At 36.8% G+C, this 13,659-nt stretch overlaps 1 pseudogene; it reads right to left on the reverse strand.

The window, feature by feature from the left end:
* Nucleotides 1-7,698: 7,698 nt before the first annotated feature.
* On the reverse strand, nt 7,699-13,308 carry LOC109800005 (S-adenosylmethionine decarboxylase proenzyme-like; annotated as a pseudogene).
* Nucleotides 13,309-13,659: the final 351 nt, after the last annotated feature.

Consider the following 13,659-nt stretch of genomic DNA (forward strand, 5'->3'; position numbering starts at 1 on the left):
ATCTTAATTTAAATTTTGAAATTGGAATCTTAATATGCCACGCTAATTGAATATGTCAAATTTTTCATCCAACTAACTGGGCTCAAATTCAAAGGAGAATTTAAACCTTTCGTGCCAACCAACAAACTGTATTCTCTCTCAGAGGCCCCACCAGAATTGGAAGAAATCAAGATACACTAGGGTTAGCCCAGTGGTTAGGTAGGGAGGGATTGAGGTAGTTAGGAGCATGAGGACTTAGTTTCAATCTTCATTGCGATCATTTTTGTAATATTTTCTTTTACAAAAAAAAATCAATTGAATTTAAAAACAATATATTTTCACAATTCCTTCATTAATGTTAAAAACAACATTTTAATTTGCTCTTTTTTAATAAAATAATATATTACTAGCATTTTAGTCAATACTTTTTATAGCTAAATATTTACTATATATACTAAATTTAATAAAAAAAAGTATATATACAAATAAATATTATATTTGAGTATATACTTTAAATTTGTATAATATATTTTAAATGCATAATTCATATTTTAAGATAAAAATAATAATATTATTTTACAAGATTATTTTTAATTATTGATACTTTATTTTAAAAATATTAAATTTTTATTTTTAAATTATACTGATCCGTCATGATCACTGTACTCAACAGACTCATTACTTTAAGTAGTAAAAATCATATTACTAAAATATATAAGATTAAGGGAAAGAACATGACATACATATAAATATAGCGTGAATATATAAGTAAAATAACCGAACTAATATAAAAAGGATATATACACGTATACAGAAATACCACATAATCATATGCCCTAGTGTCAGTCGAACACAATAGCGTTGCCACCAACAATAATGTATGACTGTCACAGTCCAAACCAATATAGAAATAAAAGGTAAGTTAGATTTCAAAAACATGTACATATAAAAAACAATCCTATATATACAACATTACACCACAACCATACATGAAGCTATAACACTTTAAGCAAACATGCATCTTATCCAAATCATATCTCACCAGACATTAACAATGTATATGAACACAACTAAACACCAATTATATGCAAACATATCAATGAATGCATCGTCACACATTCATCTCCTAAGAATATGAACAATCAAAGTAATTTCCACCCACCGAATCAACCTAATCCTTTTTGCGATTAAAGCGTCAACTCGATCATATCAAAATAGGATACTAATCTCTCTCCTGGTTTCTCGGGTCTCATAACTTAAACTAAGAAAGTTTAATTCCACCGTTAAGAGTGGTACAACATGGTATAGACATACTACGACCTTAATATGTATTACCAAATTACATGTGGAGTTAGTCCATTGGCCATCCTCAGGGAATCACATAACCATTTCAGGTTAAGGGTTGTAGCCCTAAACCTCCTACCTCATTTAACCACTAACTAAGGATCTATAGAAGACTCAACACACGTAAAAAAAAAACCCACTCCAAGAGACATAGTTACTCAATCAGGGCTTTCCAATAGTGATTTATACGAGCACCACTCCAAGATACTCTATGTGTGATCTTTAATTTTTAAAATAATTTCCCCTCCTTAAGTCCTAAGTTGGCTAATTATGCTTTAATGTTATACTACATTTTTAGCAACTAAACCTCATCGTACATCTAACATATACATCATATCTAATCAATGTATATAAAAATTAACAACAACATCATCCACACATGACATATCAATGCTATATAAATCATTTGTCATACAACATATATATATATATATATATATATATATATATATATATATATATATATATATATGCCATCCAAATAGTACCAGCATAACCAAGGTGAAGTTACTTTTTAAAATATAAGTACTTTTACAATTTTATAATAATGTTAGTATTTTCTTATGTTTTTATATTTTTAATATTATCAAACTTAAAAATACTTGTACGAACACAAATTTTTGAATAACTATGTAATTTATAAAATCAACCACAAATTATGTTTGTTGGTCTAACTACTACTATAATTAGTCCTCAAATTTTAAAATCTCAAGTTTGAATCTTGAATTTAATTTAATTTCACATTAAATATATAAGAATTAATTATTTATAATAATAAAAAATAAACACATTTCTTACTATACTTATTGAAAAATAAGTACTTTTTAATTTTTTAATAATATTAATATTTTCTTATATTTTTCTATTTATAACTTAAAAATACTAGTATAAATCACAAACTTCTAAATAATTATGCAACCCATATTCCAAACTATCATCCTTTGATGTATTATAGTTAGTCTACAAATCTTAAAATCTTTAACTAAATTCTTAACTCGAGTCTTGAGTTTGATTTAAAATAAAGACCTTAGGAAGAATAACTTTAATGTTCTCAAAATTTTAAGGTGAACTAGATTCCAACAAAATCAAAAAATACTCTTATCAATACTATAATATAAATATATAAAAAATTCATAACCCAAACCATATTTTATATTTAGTATGCGTTTAGATTCTGGATTTAAAAGTATCAAATGTTCTTTTGCTTTTTTTAAGGGAAGAAAAAAAGAAGAAAAAAAAAAAAACCCTTAAAAAAACTAGCGTCATTGACTTCAAGATAAATACCATAAAAAGACATAACTAAAGTTGAATTGCTGAATTTAACATATGTCATCAATAACTTAATGTTGAATATGGTGTGGCAAATTTAGTCCCACATCGAAAAAGTTTTTTTTGATGTGGCCAAATTAGTCCCACATTGGATAGGTTTGGGAATGTGTAGTGCCTTAGGTTCTATATATAGAAACCCTTCCCTTCACTTTGAGATCATCCCAACTACAAGTTCATTTGTAACTTCTAAGGCTTGTAGTTTTCTCTTCTCTCTCTATTGTAATATTTCTTAGTGAAATATATTTGGTAGTGTCCGAGGAAGTAGGCATAATTGGCTGAACCTCGTTAAATCCTTGGTGTTCTTTCTTTCTTGTTTTGCTTTTGGTTTAAAATTTGCTAGATGTTTCCGCAACAATTGGTATCAGAGCCAGGTTATTTTAAGGAAAAAACACTATGCTCTGTGCGCTGTAGGTATTCTATAGTCGGCACATCAGAAAATTTTTCCTTAATCCTGGACCTATTTTTATTATTTGACATTTAGCAAATTTTAAACACTCTTTTCGAATTGAGCTAAGATGGCAAACGAAGAAAATCCACTTAGAATTACATCATCAACTTTGAATGCTTCTTCAAGCATTTTGCAAAGAGCTGTTGGTGGGAATCCAAGGTTGATGGTAGAGATTTTCGATGGCAGCGGTCATTTCGGCATGTGGCAAAGTGAGGTTCTAGATGCTCTTTTTCAGCAAGGTCTAGACATTACAATTGAAGGAAAGAAACCAGAAAGTATGGGAGAGGAAGATTGGAAGACCCTCAATCGATTGGCATGTGGTACAATAAGGTCATGCTTATCAAGAGAGCAGAAGTATGCATTCTGCAAAGAGACCTCTGCTAGTAAGTTGATGACGGAGTTGGAGGAAAAGTTCTTGAAGAAAAGCAGTCAGAATAAACTTCACATGAAGAAGAGGCTGTTTCGGTTCACTTACATTCCTGGTGCCACAATGAATGATTACATCACTAGTTTTAATCAGCTTGTTGCTGATTTGTTAAACCTGGACGTGACTTTTGAAGATGAGGATCTTGCCCTAATGTTGTTGGGATCACTTCCTGAAGAGTTTGAGTTTCTGGAAACAACTCTACTCCATGGGAAGGTTGCTGTGTCTCTAAATGAAGTTTGTGGAGCCCTATACAGCTATGAACTGAGGAGAAAAGACAAAAAAGATAGCTCAGAGAAGGCTAATGAAGCTTTGGTTGCAAGAGGACGTCCGGTGATCCAGGCGAAAGGAAAGAAGAAGCGATCGAAGTCGAAGGCTAAAGTTGGGAAAGATGAGTGTGCCTTTTGTCGAGAAAAGGGGCATTGGAAGAAAGATTGTCCTAAACTAAAAAACAAAGGTCAATCTAAGACTGTTGCAGATTCAAATGTAGCTGAGTATGTTGATGACTCAGATTGTTCACTTGCTGTTTCTGGTTCAACCAGCTCTTCTAGTGCTTGGCTTCTTGATTCGGGATGCAGCAATCATATGTGTCCTAATCGAGAATGGTTCTATGATTTCAGAGAACTAGAAGAAGGAGTTGTTTATACAGCAAATGATGTTCCTCTTACCACACATGGGATTGGTTCTATTCGATTGAAGAATCGTGATGGAGCAATCAGAACTTTGAAGGATGTTCGTTTTGTCCCGAGTTTATCAAGAAATCTCATTTCTGTGGGAGCCTTAGAAGAGAAGGCTTTCACGGTGCACGCAGAAGGTGGAGTAATGAAGATAATCTCTGGAGCTCTGGTGGTAATGAAAGGAGTTCGGAAAAATAATAGGTTGTACTATTACCAAGGTACTACTATTATTGGAACTGCAGCAGTGGCATCCAGTGACGAGAAGGAGTTGGAGTTGGCCAAGTTATGGCATATGCGGCTGGGACACGCTGGTGAAAGATCCTTGAATTTACTCATGAAACAAGGATTGTTGAAAAATATTTAGGCTTGCAAATTGGACTTTTGTGAGCATTGTGTCAAAGGGAAGAAGACAAGGGTGAATTTTGGAACAGCTATCCATGATACTAAAGGTATTTTGGATTATGTTCATTCTGATGTGTGGGGACCTTCAAAAATAGCATCATTGGCAGGAAACCACTACTATGTCACCTTTGTTGATGATTTTTCCCGGAGAATTTGGGTGTATGCAATGAAGACTAAGGATGAGGTGTTTGGAATTTTCCTTAAATGGAAAAAGAGGATGGAAACCCAAACTGGGCGAAAGATCAAGCATTTTCGAACAGACAATGGTGGGGAGTACACGAGTGATCCATTTAAGAAGGCTTGCGAAGAAAGCGGCATTGTTAGACACTTCACAGTCAAGCACACACCACAACAAAATGGAGTGGCAAAACGCATGAATCGAACATTGCTGGAGAAAGTTCGGTATATGTTGTCCAATGCTGGATTGGGCAAACAGTTTTGGGCTGAAGCTGTTGTATATGCGAGTCATCTTATCAATCGCCTACCATCAAGTGCAATTGGTGGCAAAACACCACTAGAGAAATGGTTCGGAAAACCTGCTACAGATTATGATTCCTTACATGTATTTGGCTGCACTGCTTATTATCATGTTAAGGAGTCAAAATTGGATCATCGTGCAAAGAAAGCAATTTTCATGGGGATTGCATCTGGTGTAAAAGGATATCGTCTTTGGTGCCTAGAGACCAAGAAGACAATCATTAGCAGGGATGTCACCTTTGATGAATCTACCATGTTGGGAAAGGTGACAACAGAACAAAAGAAGGATGGTACTCCAAAACAGGTGGAGTTTGAAAGGAAGATTGTTTTTCCAGCAAATGATGAAGAAAAAACTCCTATGGTAGATGAGGAGTCAGATGAAGAAGAGGTTCATATCCAAGAACCTCCACAGCAACTTGAATCAATTGCATTAAGAAAGCCAAAGAGGACAACCATAATGCCTGCTCGTTATGTTGATATGGTGTCCTATGCATCTCCAGTTGCAAGTGATGACATTCCTACCACTTATATTGAAGCAGTCAAAGGTTCAGAAGAAGATAAGTGGAGAAGTGCCATGTCCGAAGAAATGGAGTCCCTTAGAAGGAACCAGACTTGGAAGTTAGCAAATCTTCCAAAGGGAAAGAAAGCAATTGGGTGCAAATGGGTATATGCAAAGAAAGATGGATTTCCTGACAAGTCAGAAGTGCGCTACAAAGCAAGGTTAGTAGCCAGAGGTTATGCTCAGAAGGAAGGAATTGACTACAATGAGGTGTTTTCTCCAGTTGTAAAACACTCTTCCATCCGTGTTCTGTTGGCTTTGGTGGCACAATTGGATATGGAACTGGTTCAAATGGATGTAAAGACGGCATTTTTACATGGAGACTTGGAGGAGGAAATCTATATGACTCAGCCTGAAGGGTTCAAGGTTGCTGGAAAAGAAAATATGTTTTGTAAACTTGAAAAATCGTTGTACGGATTGAAGCAATCACCAAGACAATGGTACAAACGATTTGACAAGTTTATGTTGAGGCAAAAGTACACAAGGAGCAAGTACGATCACTGTGTGTATTTGCGCAAGCTGCATGATGGATCTTTTATATATTTTCTTCTTTATGTTGATGATATGTTGATTGCTTCCAAGAACAAAGAGGAAATTGAGAAGTTAAAAACTCAATTAAATGGTGAATTTGAAATGAAGGATCTTGGTGAAGCAAAGAAGATTCTTGGCATGGAGATAAGTAGAGACAGCAAATTGGGAAGACTTTGTTTAACTCAGAAAGAGTATTTGAAAAGGGTACTAAAACGTTTTGGCATATTTGATGAATCAAAACCTGTTAGTACACCACTTGCTTCTCATTTTAAACTCAGTGCAGATTTATCTCCAAGAGATGCAGCAGAGAAAGCCTACATGTCTAAAGTTCCATATGCTAGCGCTGTTGGAAGCTTAATGTATGCTATGGTGTGTACAAGGCCTGACATTTCATATGCAGTAGGGGTTGTGAGCAGATACATGCATAATCCAGGAAAAGAGCATTGGCAAGCTGTGAAATGGATTCTACGGTACATTCTGAACACTGTAGATGTTGGTTTGGTATTTCAGCAGGAACAAGATGGTCAAAATATGGTTGGATATTGTGATTCTAACTATGCTGGGGATCTGGATAATCGTCGATCAACTACTGGCTATGTTTTTACTTTGGCAAAAGCACCGGTATGTTGGAGGTCTACTTTACAAGTCAACTGTAGCTTTGTCTACAACAGAGGCAGAGTATATGGCTTTGACAGAGGCTGTGAAGGAAGCAATTTGGCTTCAAGGGTTGCTTGGTGAATTAGGAATTCTACAAAAGCATGTGAAGGTGCATTGTGATAGTCAAAGTGCAATCATGTTGGCAAAGAATCAAACTTACCATGCAAGGACGAAGCATATTGATATTCGTTACCACTTCATAAGAGAGATTATCGAAGAAGGTGGAGTGGCTATCCAGAAGATAAGGACCACAGAGAATCCAGCTGATATGTTGACAAAGGTAGTAGATTCAATCAAGTTCCAACACTGTTTGGACTTGATTAATATTATCAAAATTTGAAGACTGCATTGGTAGACACTATCAAAGATTAGAGATTTGAAAATATGAAATTTGCCAAGGTGGAGATTTGTTGAATATGGTGTGGCAAATTTAGTCCCACATCGAAAAAGTTTTTTTTGATGTGGCCAAATTAGTCCCACATTGGATAGGTTTGGGAATGTGTAGTGCCTTAGGTTCTATATATAGAAACCCTTCCCTTCACTTTGAGATCATCCCAACTACAAGTTCATTTGTAACTTCTAAGGCTTGTAGTTTTCTCTTCTCTCTCTGTTGTAATATTTCTTAGTGAAATATATTTGGTAGTGTCCGAGGAAGTAGACATAATTGGCTGAACCTCGTTAAATCCTTGGTGTTCTTTCTTTCTTGTTTTGCTTTTGGTTTAAAATTTGCTAGACGTTTCCGCAACACTTAAAACAATATAAATTATAATATATTTATTTATATAACAATGAAATATAGGTTCAACACTCCATTATATAATGAGTTAACAATGGAAATCAGAAAACATCTGCATAATCACACAAAACATAACTATACCTCCCTCACTTCATCATCGTTCTTATCCTCACTACTCCAGCAGCATTTCAGAATAGACTTGGGAGACGCACTGCCATCGCTTTGGACACAACTGCACCATCCACTCCAACCTCTTCAGTGATCCTCTCTCCACGGTAGTACCCTTCGATGTCCAATGGAAATTTCTCAAGTTTTTCACCGTGCATGTCAATGTGCAAAGCAACAGAAAACTCTGCTGGTTGAAAGCATGCTAAAACCCTCTCCACAAGTTCAACCAAAGTCTTGTCATCATACTCATAACCAACACTTCAAAACTTGCATAGCTGAAGCCATCTCGTGGGGTGACGTGGATGGTGGATATTGCACTCCCTTCTATTCCATTCATTGAATACCCACAAGGGTCAAACTCAAAATCACATACATCGGACTGTGGAAGGATCTTCCTAATTTCGGAATTTTCTGTCATCGAAGCTGCGGAAGATGTTTTATCTTTGGAAAACACAGAAGCACTTTCCTTGTCTAAACCAGTCATGCATGTAAGGTAAAAGAGAGAGGAATCCGAAATAGACTAATATCAGAAAGAACATCAATAACATGATTAATCACCAAGTACAATATATCCTGTGTCTACAAGTATTGGGCCTCAAATTATTAATGAGCTAGGCCCAATGTACATGCTGAATTATTAGCTAACACAACTCCCTAATTCAGCAACTGATTTTACATTCAGCCTTTTTCTAAACTCTATGAACTTTCGAGTATTCAACGGCTTTGTCATGATGTCAGCTAACTGTTCCTTGGTTCCACAATGCTCCAGCTGTAACTTCTTCTCTCTTACTTTTTCTCTGATGAAATGGAATCTAGTCTCAATATGTTTACTTCTACCATGATGTATCAGATTTTTTGCTAAACTGATAGCAGATTTATTATCAATCTTCAGTGTTATTGTCTTCTCAGGTCTGGACAGAATTTGGTTTACTAAACTTTCAAGCCAAAGAGCTTGACAGGCTGTATATGCAGCAGAGATATATTCTGCTTCACAAGAGGAGAGTGCAACCACAGGTTGCAGCTTTGAACACCAAGAGATTGGTGATTTTCCCAGCAGAAAAATATAACCAGTTGTGCTTCTACATTCATCTTTATCTCCAGCCCAATCCGAATCAGAGTATCCTACTAGTTCTCCTCCATACTGATGTGTAGCATTAGGCAGTAAAATACCATAATCAACAGTCCCTTTTATGTAACTAAGAACCCTCCTACCAGCTGCAAAATGTGATGCTTTTGGATTTTCCATAAACCTGCTTAACAGACCAACAGAGAAACAAATATCTGGCCTGCTACAACAAAGATATCTCAAGCAACCAACCATTTGTCTATACAGTGTAGCATTCACTGTATTCCCATTTGCATCCTTGTCAAGCTTTAGATTTGCTTCAACAGGAGTAGTTGCTGCATTACATTCACTCATCCTGAACTTCTTTAGCACATCTTTGGCATATTTACTCTGATGAAGCAGAATCCCTTTCTTACTATTAATAAATTCCATGCCAATGAAGTAGGAGAACCTTCCAAGGTCTGTCATCTCAAACTGAACCTTCATTCTTCTTTTAAACTCTTCTATCATCTTTATATTGCTACCAGTTATCAAGAGATCATCCACATACAAGCAAATTATTAAAACTTCACCATTCTCAATTCTAGAATAAATGCCATACTCAACAGCACATTTTACAAAACCTTGTTGCACAAGGAATCCATCAATCTTGTTATTCCAGGCTCTTGGAGCCTGTTTCAAGCCATAAAGGGCTTTCTTCAGCTTGAGGACTTTGTGTTCTTCACCAACAACTTTGAATCCGGGTGGTTGTGTAACATAAACTTCCTCTTCTAATTCACCATTCAAAAAGGCAGATTTAACATTCATTTGGTGCATTTGCCACCCTTTGTAACTTGCAAGAGCTACAACAGTCCTTATTGTCTCCATTCTAGCAACAGGAGCATAGATTTCCTTGTAGTCCAGTCCTTCTCTTTGAAGAAAGCCTTTAGCCACGAGTCTCGCTTTGTATCATGCAACTGATCCATCAGGATTCAATTTGGTCTTATATACCCATTTCACTGTTATTGGCCTGTGGTTCTTTGGCAGATCAGTTAATGCCCATGTCTGATTTCTCTGTATTGCATCTAACTCTTCCTGCATAGCCTCCAACCATTTAGGATCTAGGATTGCCTTTTCGAAACAAACTAGTTCTGGTTCTATCTCAGCATATAAAGCCAAATGGACTAGATCATTTTCATCCTCAGTCTCACCAATAAGTTCTCCTTCTACAGTCACTACCCTGTCTGAATTTATCACATAATCACCAAATCGTGTAGGTGCCTGTACTACCCTTACTGGTCTATTCCTTCCAATTGCAGCTGTTTGACCATTATTCACATTAACAGGCGCATCTGTTTGTACCTGTTCAGTACTTTCTACTGAATCTGTCCAGGATAACTCTACTCTGTTGTTGCTTTTTGATTCCAAGGAACTCCAATTCCAAGTAGTTTTCTCATCAACCAGTACATCTCTGCTAATGACAACCCTTTTTGTAATAGGATCAATCAATTTATAAGCTCCTGTAGCATGATATCCAACAAGTACTAATTTCATGCTTTTGTCATCTAATTTTCTCCTTCTTTCATCAGGAATGTGCTTCCAGCAAACTGAACCAAAGACTCTGAGATGCTTTACACTAGGTTTTTTACCTGACCAAACCTCCTCCGGTGTCTTGAATTTAAGCCTCTTAGTTGGACAAAGATTTAAAATGTAGGCTGCAGTAGCTACAGCCTCGCCCCAATAAGAGTGTGGCATTTCCTTACTCTTTAGCATGCTCCTAGCCATATTGAGTACTGTCTTGTTTCTCCTCTCAGCAATACCATTGTGTTGAGGTGTATATGGAGCAACAACCTCATGAATCAGACCCTCCTTTTTGCATAAAGTCTCAAACTCACAGTATATTCACCGCCACCATCTGATCTAATTACTTTAATAACTTTGCCACTTTATTTCTCAACTAGACTTTTGAATTCAACAAAGCATTTAAAAACTTCTGATTTTCTGCTGATTAAGTAAAGCCACATCTTTTTACTGAAATCATCAATAAAAGTGATGAAATATTTATTACCTCTAAGTGAAGACACTTCAAATGGTCCACATACATCTGTATAAATCACCTCCAGAACATCCTTGCTCCTGGTCTTCAAGTGTGCTTTGAATGGATTCCTTGCTTGTTTCCCAAGCATACAGCTTTCACACGTCACTTCACTCTTCTGAATATGAGGCAATCCTACCACCATTTCTTTCCCTGCCAACTGACTCAAGCTACCAAAATTGAGATGACCAAACCTCAAATGCCATAACCAATTAGTATCTAAGACAGCAGCAGCAAAGCACATATAATCTGACACCAGAATGTCAACTCTAAAGGTCCTATTGTTACTCAAAGGAGCCTTTAGTATTGGTGAACCACTTTTATCAAGAATCCTCAGCATTTGATCCTTCCAATCAATCAAATAGCCCTTCTGTAGAAGTTGTCCAATACTCAACAAGTTGTGTTTCATTGCAGGAACATATAGCACATCTGAAATTACAGTTGTTTTCCCATCTTTTCTTCTAATTAGGATCTTTCCTTTTCCTTCACATTCCACAGTAGAGTTATCTGCAAACTTCACTTTACTTTTAATCTTTTCATTCAAATTGATGAACCATTTTTTCTGAAATGACATGTGATTCGAGCAACCTGTGTCTAAGTACCAAGATTCACTAAGAGTTTTCTTCTCAGGTTTTTCAGTAGTCACCATCAGCAATACTTCATCCTCGGATTCTTCTTTCTGAGCTACATTGACCTCTTCTTCTTTGCTATTTGAGCCTTCTTTACTCCAACAATCATTTGCATAATGACCATATTTGTTACAATTGTAACATTGCACATGACTCTTATCAGAACCTGAACCTGAACCTGATCTGCCACCTCTCCATTGTGCATAACCTCCTCTTCTACCACCACTCCAATTCCTGTTTCCTCCTCTATTACCTCTCCACTGATAAATTTGATCATTTTGTCCTCTTCCATTCGTTTCAGAACCACGACCTCCATTATAGCCTCCTCTAAATCCTCTTCCACGACCTCTCTTATTGAATTTACCACGATTACCTTCAGCCTTCTTATTCTGTTTAGCTAACAAGGCTTGTTCTGAACCTGATTTGTCACCATTTCTTTCTCTTAACCTCTGCTCATATGCTTCCAACGATCCTTGCAACTCTTCCAGTTTCAAAGAATCAAGGTTCTTTGATTCTTCAATCGCAATAGCAATCATATCAAATTTCGTATCAAGGGTTCGAAGTACCTTCTCAACAATGGTTCTTTCTTTGATATTTTCTCCACACGACTTCATCAAATTGGTGAGGGATTGTAACTGCGAAAAATATTCTTGGATGGTTTCTTGATTTCCCATCTGCAAAAGCTCGTACTGACGTCGTAAAGTCTGAAGCCGCACTGTCTTAAACCGTTCCACTCCAGCGTAACTTTGTGCTAAAATATCCCAGGCCTCCTTCGTTGTTTTCGCCAGCGCAATCTTCTCAAAATTCGCTTCATCGACGCATTGATGAAGGTAAAACAGTGCCTTACAATCTTTCCGTTTTGCCTCGCGAAACGCTGCTTGTTGTTTATCAGTTGCGTTCTCCGGTGGATCGCTGTAGCCGGTGTTAACAATCTCCATGACTTCTTGAAATCCAAAAATGGCCTTCATTCTCACGCACCAACGATCATAGCTATTGAGATTTTTACTATCAAGCATTGGCATGTTCCCTGATAACGTTCCTTCGTTCCCGTTCGCCATTGTTGTTCGTCCCTGATCTTGAAGCTCTTGATACCACTGTAAGGTAAAAGAGAGAGGAATCCGAAATAGACTAATATCAGAAAGAACATCAAAAACATGATTAATCACCAAGAACAATATATCCTGTGTCTACAAGTATTGGGCCTCAAATTATTAATGGGCTAGGCCCAATGTACATGCTGAATTATTAGCTAACAATGCACATCTCAAGGCCATAGACAGCTTCTGATGAACCTTGTGTCTATGCACTGGCATAATATATGTGCCAAATCTGTGACTTAGAAGGATCACCCATAGCATAAGCCTTACTACCAGCACCAAGGTTGCTGAAGTAGCTATCAAGAACAGAAACCTCCTCTGAGAAGCTGCGATGAGGAAATGACTGTGCTCCAGGAAAAATGAAACTCCCTCGTGTGTACCTCACAGATTTCACAGCAATGTAGATTGAGCAAGCTTGAGAATGACAGGGATTGATAGAAGCAACTTTGTAGTTCCACAGGTTTTGATGATGATTTTATAAGAGTAGACAAACAGGCTTGACTCTGACAGAACATAAGAGTCAACATAGTCGTTTGAAAGTGATGAAACAATGGTGCACTCTGCAGGTGTCAGAATCTCATCCAATTGGTCTTTAGAGAGTGCTCGGAGGCCTAATCCTCCAGGGTCAGCAAACACACCGTGCTCAAAGAATGATATCTCGAGCCTTTTTTCATAGCCTTCAAAACCAATAGCTGAGCCTTCCATCTTGACTCAAAAAGAAACAAACTCTTCCTGTGTAGGTAGGTAGAGAACAAAAAATGCAGGGAAGAAGAGAACAAGAAAAAGGAAAAGAGGAGACTGGAATAATAAAGCAGATGCAAAATCACGGGGGCTATGTCACATAACCAAGAAAATCTCAGGATGGCTTGCGGATGCACTGCACCAGGAACAAAAAAATTGAGTGTTAGACAACATGTTGGGTGCTAAATGTCTCCATTTAATCGTCATCAGAAGAAAAAAAATGAGAGAGAAAATTACGTTGGAGTAAGCAGCTGCTACTAGAACACTTCTTCTTCCCACCTTTAGACTCCATCAAATCATTCAGACTTTTCCTGACCAAAC

The sequence above is a fragment of the Cajanus cajan genome, chromosome 4 (genome assembly GCF_000230855.2).
Source record: "Cajanus cajan strain Asha chromosome 4, NIPB_CcT2T_4, whole genome shotgun sequence".
Classification (NCBI taxonomy): Eukaryota; Viridiplantae; Streptophyta; class Magnoliopsida; order Fabales; family Fabaceae; genus Cajanus; species Cajanus cajan.